This window comes from Sminthopsis crassicaudata, chromosome 5 (genome assembly GCF_048593235.1).
Source record: "Sminthopsis crassicaudata isolate SCR6 chromosome 5, ASM4859323v1, whole genome shotgun sequence".
NCBI classification, from domain to species: domain Eukaryota; kingdom Metazoa; phylum Chordata; class Mammalia; order Dasyuromorphia; family Dasyuridae; genus Sminthopsis; species Sminthopsis crassicaudata.
The window spans coordinates 248,667,280-248,673,279 of record NC_133621.1 but is presented as its reverse complement, the minus strand read 5'-3'; the positions used below and the strand labels follow the sequence as shown (position 1 = coordinate 248,673,279).

At 36.1% G+C, this 6,000-nt stretch overlaps 1 long non-coding RNA gene across 1 annotated transcript in view; it reads left to right on the top strand.

Annotated features, from left to right (window-relative positions):
* The first annotated feature begins 354 nt into the window (after positions 1–354).
* The window catches only part of LOC141542932 (uncharacterized), a 510,604-nt gene continuing 504,958 nt past the window's right edge, over positions 355–6,000 (top strand). The window contains exons 1-2 of the long non-coding RNA XR_012482277.1: positions 355–485; positions 5,504–5,612. This is a non-coding gene — a long non-coding RNA (uncharacterized LOC141542932). The remainder of the gene's footprint in view (positions 486–5,503; positions 5,613–6,000) is intronic.

Sequence of the window (6,000 nt, the reverse complement as noted above, 5' to 3'; positions counted from 1 at the left end):
TGATCCTACCTCCTCTCTTAAATATTCATTGAAATACCAACTTTCATGAAAACAGTCTATGTCTGATTGGGACACAGAGTTTCTACTGGGCTTTCATCCTTCCATAGGGAATACACTTGGAAGTTTTACTAAGCTGCAAAGATTTTGAGTATGAGCAGATGGATGGCTATGAACCTATCATATGAATAACTAAAAATCCACCCAAGAATGGAAAGAAACTGTGTTGACAGAGTGTGTAAATGAGATTTGGCCTTGCCACCATTCGGGAGCACTGGGTTTATTCAATTCCAATTTTCCTTTCATAGAAACAACTGTGTGTGTGTGGTGCAGGTGGGATTGTCAACTCCCACAGAAATGAAATGCCTTATCATTCAACTGCAACCACTTTGGCTGAGCAAAGAGTGAGATATCGATGGGCTCTGCACAAGAGAGCAAGGGAATGGCATCCAAAACCCTGAATGAAAACGTTGTGATGTAGAAAAAAGGTAAGGATAATAATAATGTATTGTGCTGACTGAAAACATCTTTTCTTTGACCATCTTGTGGTCTGTCCTCAGTTGCATAAAATAAGAGAAGTACCATTCTGCTAGAAAAAGAAAAACAAAATGGGCTGGGAAAGAGTCATGACAGAGTCTTGAGGGGCAACCATGGTTAGTGGGCAAGACTTAGATGTCAATCAGGAAATATTAATCATATCTCTTTACATACTTGAGACTTAGGAATTAGAAACTATTATCTTCATTTTATAGATGAGAAAACTTATGGTCTTACCACTAGTGTCTAAATCTGGATTTGAACTTAGGTCTTGCTCTATGTCCAATGCTCCATCCATTTGACCCTTAGTTACTTTATTTGAAATCAGGAACAATGTCATATAGAAAGTTTTGGATGAACTGAACTGAATTGTAAAGGAACCAAAGGATTCTTAGGGAGAAATATGAGAAAATAAGGATGTAGAATGAGGACAAAGGCACTAAGATGTGTGAGGAAAAATAGGGAGAACAGTTTGGCTGGACTGTAGTATGGAAAGTAATGTGTAACATGGTTGTAAAGATAGATTGGGGTCAGGTGGTGAAGAGCTTTACATATCAACAGGAGAGTTTATGTTAGCTGCTAGAGGTAATGGAAAGCCATTGCAGTTTATTGAATAGTGGAATAACATAGTCAGACCTTTGTTTTTGGAAAATCACTTTGTCATTTGTGAAGAGAGGATGGATCAGACAGTCATGAGGCAGGAAACCTAATTAAGAGATTAGTTATTGCTCTAGTCTATGCAAATAATACTATAAGTCTGAAATAAGATGTTGGCTGTGTGAGTAGAAAGGGAGGGGATGTATATGAGAGATTCAATGAAGCTAGGAATGACAAGATTTGACAAATACAGGATATATGTGGTGAAAGGAATGAAGGATGATATCAGGTTGTGGCCCTGAATCTTGGCTAATAGGGAAATTGAGAAGAGGGGTGGGTTTGTGGGAAAATAATTCTATTTTAGATATATTGAGTTTGAGATGAGAGTCAGTTTATAAATCTTTATTAAGTGCCTCTGCCATGCCAGGCACTATGCTAAACATGGAGGATACACAAGAAGGTTAAAGACAATTCTTGTCCTCAAGGGTTCACAATCTAAAGAAGAAGACAAATATGTAAAAACAAGCTACGTACAGAAGAAATAGGAAATGAATATGAGAGGGAAGGCTCTGGAATTGAGAGGGATTAAAAAAAGTTTCCTGTAAATGAAATTTTAGTTGATACTTGGAGGAAGCCAGGGAAGTCAGTAGGCAGAGATGAAGAGAGAGAGTGTTCTAAGTATCTCCAAGAAAATGCTCAGAGCCAAGAGATGGAATAGCTTGTTTGTGAAGCATCAAAGAGATCAATGCCAGTGGGTCAAAAGTATGTGGGGGTGTCTAACCTGTGAGAAAATTAGAAAGGTTGGTTTGAAGGGTGGGAAAGCTGGTTTTAAAATATTTTCAATGACAGAGGGTTTTGTATTTTTTCCAGTAAGTATTAAAGAGTCACTGAAATTGCTTGAATGGGAAGGTGAATGGAAGGAGACATGTACTTTAAGAAAAGTACTTTGGTAGCTGGATCAATGCTAATTGGCTACAGGAAGAAACTTGAGAAAAATAGACCCACTAGCAGATTATCACTACAGTCTAACCTACACAATGGTGATAGTAATATCAAAGGAGAGAAAAATTTGAGAGATATTGAGAATTGAAATTGACAGGCCTTAGCAATAGATTGGATATGAAGGGTGAGAAATACATAATATGGAGGAATATACTCGTGTTACAAATCTGAGGACATGGGAGCTCTTCACAGAAATTGCTCTTAACAAAAATAGGGGAGTTAGGGCAGGGGTCTGGTTTAGAGGTAAGAGAATGAGTTCACTTTTGGACATGTTGAATTTGAGTTGTCTTCTGAACATCCATTTTGAGATGTCTGAAAGGCCATTAGAGATTCAAGATTGGTAGTCTGCAGAGATTTATGGAAAATAATATAAAGATTTGAGGAACATCAGCATAGTGATGATAATTAAATCCATGGGAGCTGATAATCAGGTGAAGTAGTATAGAAAAACAAGAGAAGAGGAGTCTGAGGGACACCTTTGGTTAGAGGTCATGACCTGGATTAGAATCTACCAAAGAAAACTGAGAAAGAATGGTCTGAGAGGTAAGAGAAAAACCAGGAAAGAAGGAGGTCCTAAAAAAGGACCTAAAAAAAGGAAAAAAAAAAGAAAGAAGAGGAGAAGAGGGTGATCAATAGTGTGAAAGGCTTTAGAGAGGTTAAAAATGAGTGTTAATAAAAATTGGATTTGGAGATAGAATGGAATGGGATTGCTAGAAGCAGGTGGGTCTTAGTAAGAAGCAGAGCCACTTCTTCATATAAGGAAAAAGTGAAGAAGAAAGAGGAGTGATACAAAAAAGGAAAATGGGAGAGGAAGGAACTCATGGTGAATGGTCTCAATTGTTCTGAGACAAGCTCTTCAGTTGAGAGATTGTCAGGAAGGGAAACTATTATACTTTGAGGAAGGAAAAAAACGGTTTGGAAGAACTACTGTGAAGAGTAGCATAGTGAACTGATGTGTAGCAGAATAACCTAGTGGCAGTGAGGATCCAGTTAAGGTTATATAACAAATTAAAATTGACACAGAACTGTGTGATTTTTCTCCCCTGGCATTTGGTAACATACTCAAGAACGAAGATGGCAGATAGAAGATGGGAGTCATCCAAAAGTGAGACAAAGTGTAATTGATATTATAATAATATTTGAGCTGATCACCAAGATGTAGAGTTGGGGGAAAGAAAAGTTAGTGCAGGGGAGATAGCCTAGGATAAAATGAAAGGGTTAAGGGATTGGATATGGTATGGTGTGGATAAAGGGTTGGGTTTGGTAAGGGAAAGCAAAGCAAGGGTAGAAAGCCAATAAATTATAGTCAGATAAAGATATCTCAGGGCTTTGGAACATGAAGGTGATGCATTTGTGGATAATGAAAAGCGCAAGAGTCTTTGTGTGTAGCTGAGATGGGGTGGAGGAGTAAGTCATGGGAAGTGAGTAGGGTAGGTATTTGAGGAAGAGTCAATGTATATTAGATGTCTCCAGGATGGCTAATTCAAGATCTTCCTGCCTGTAATATAGACAAGATGTAGAGATAAGGACTAGAGCAGGTCTTAAGTTTTTTCTATTCACAATCCCTTTTCACCCAAGAAATTTTTACACAACTCCAGGTACATAAGAATATAAAATAGGTATGCAAATTATACATTTGTGGACAATAAATCACAAACAAATCTATTTAAAAACAATTCTTTAGTGTGTATATATATATATATATATAATTTTACCATTTATTAAAGACAAAATAAAATTTGCATACTAATGAGATGATGCACTTTACTTTTTTTTTTAAACACAAAGAATTAAATCTTGATGAAATATTTGACTGTTGCCAAACTTATCATGACCCCAACATTCAATTATATGATCCACAGTTTAAGAAACTTTGGGTTAGATGTCAATATAAATAAATTGATTCAAAATTGGTTAAATGACTTCTACTAAGACTAGTCATAAATGGTTCAACTTCACTTAAAGGAAGGGCTTCAGTAGACTGCTTCAGGGTATCTAGTTTGTCTAGTTTTATTTATCATCTCTTCAACCTGATCACCCTTTTTCTGACTCTTTCCTGACTATCCAGTCTATTCTATATTCATACCAATCTCTCATCATGAAGATGTTTCTGACTCATCAGTCTTCCCCATTGCCAAATTCCTAAGACCACTATTTCTTGACTGGTCCAGGTCTTAATATGCTCACCTATCTCTTGGCTCCACCCTTGACTTTGCCTCTCCATACAATAGTACCTCTTTACATGTTATTTTCCCTTATTCATCTGTAACATTCTGGAGAGTTGGGAGAGTGTTTTTTTTTTTTTTTAATTTAAGTTAAATTTGTATTCCCAGAAACTGTCACATGGTAAATGCTTAATAAACACATTATCTCTCAATGATTTAGTTAAAGGTATAGATGGCATGCTCATCAAATTTGTGGATGACATAAAGTTTGAAAGGGTCACTTTGAGGAGATAATGGGTGAAATACCAAGAAGGAACATAAGCACTCAAGAATCACAACTCAGTCAGTTGATTATTCACAGACATGCACGCATATAGTTCCTTGGTCCTTCAGTTCCACAATCACAGCAATGTCAGAGAAGTACAGTAGTATATGTACCTTGATTGAGGAAAGTACAGAACTCAAGGTCTCTGCCTTTATGTCTAGTTATATGGTTATTGGTGCTGAAAAGATTATACATGGACCAAGTGGAATGGGGGCCTTAGGAAGAATCAATCAGCAGATGGCCTGTACCATGATCCCTATGGCTTTATCTTCCATAATGTAATTAGGAAAATTTGCTAATCTAAATACCTGGATTAGCTTGTTTGCTGAACTGATTTTGAGCAGAGAAGCCTTGCATTCATTACTAAAATGAAGATGACAAAATCAGTTACTGAGTACATTGGAACTTCCCAGGATATATAATGGTCAATTAATAGTGGCATGATATCATTTTTGTTAGCTAGACCCTAGCTAGCAAAAGGCCAATATTCCTAGCAGCTAATGTTGGGTTGCAGTATTTAGATTCAAAAAGAATCAATTTTTAAAAATGATAAATCAAAAAAAAATTAGCAACAACTCCCCAGTACTCCAATACCCCAATGTATAATATTAAGATTAAGCTTAACAGGAAAAAATATTAAGTCTTACATTTGAATAAAAATGTCAGCTTCACAAGTATAAGATGATGAAGGCATGGCTAGACAGCAGGAAATCTGAAAAAAAAATTGTGGAAATTTAGTTGACTGAAAACATTAGCTTAATATATACCAATAGTGAAATATGTCAGCCAAAAATCTAACTTGAATTTGGGCTGCATTATGAGATGCATATTTTTCTTAAATCAGATATTCACGTTGCATATCTATTTTTCTTTTCTAAAGTCCTTATTTCTGATGGGCAATGTGATGAAAACACCCCTTGTGTGCCTAAAGTCTTCCACTGACTGACTCAAATGTCCTAATCTTTAGTAATGGATCCTAAATTCTTTGTGTAAGTATAATTTATGTCCTTCTAAATCATTAGAAACAGAGACTAATCATCTATTCTGATAAGTCTTAGAAGTTTCTATTTCATATTTTTGATTCTTCCCAAGGAAGACAATGGACCTCTCTATTGTGATTATCAGATTAAAAAAAAAATTGGTAGTCCTCAGCAAGCAAAAAAACTACTTCTCTCTTCTCCTCTTGAATCTTAGTAAAAATATATCTTGCCTGATGGTATCCCTGGAGCCATAGTATAATTTTTTGGAGGCAAGCAGTTTATTTCTCTTCAAAATATATATCTCTCTCTTCTCTGGCAATAGCCACACATGTTTCTTAGTCTAAAATGCTCAGTAGTCCTTCTCCATGGACTCTGGGTAACAATCAAGGATCTCAAC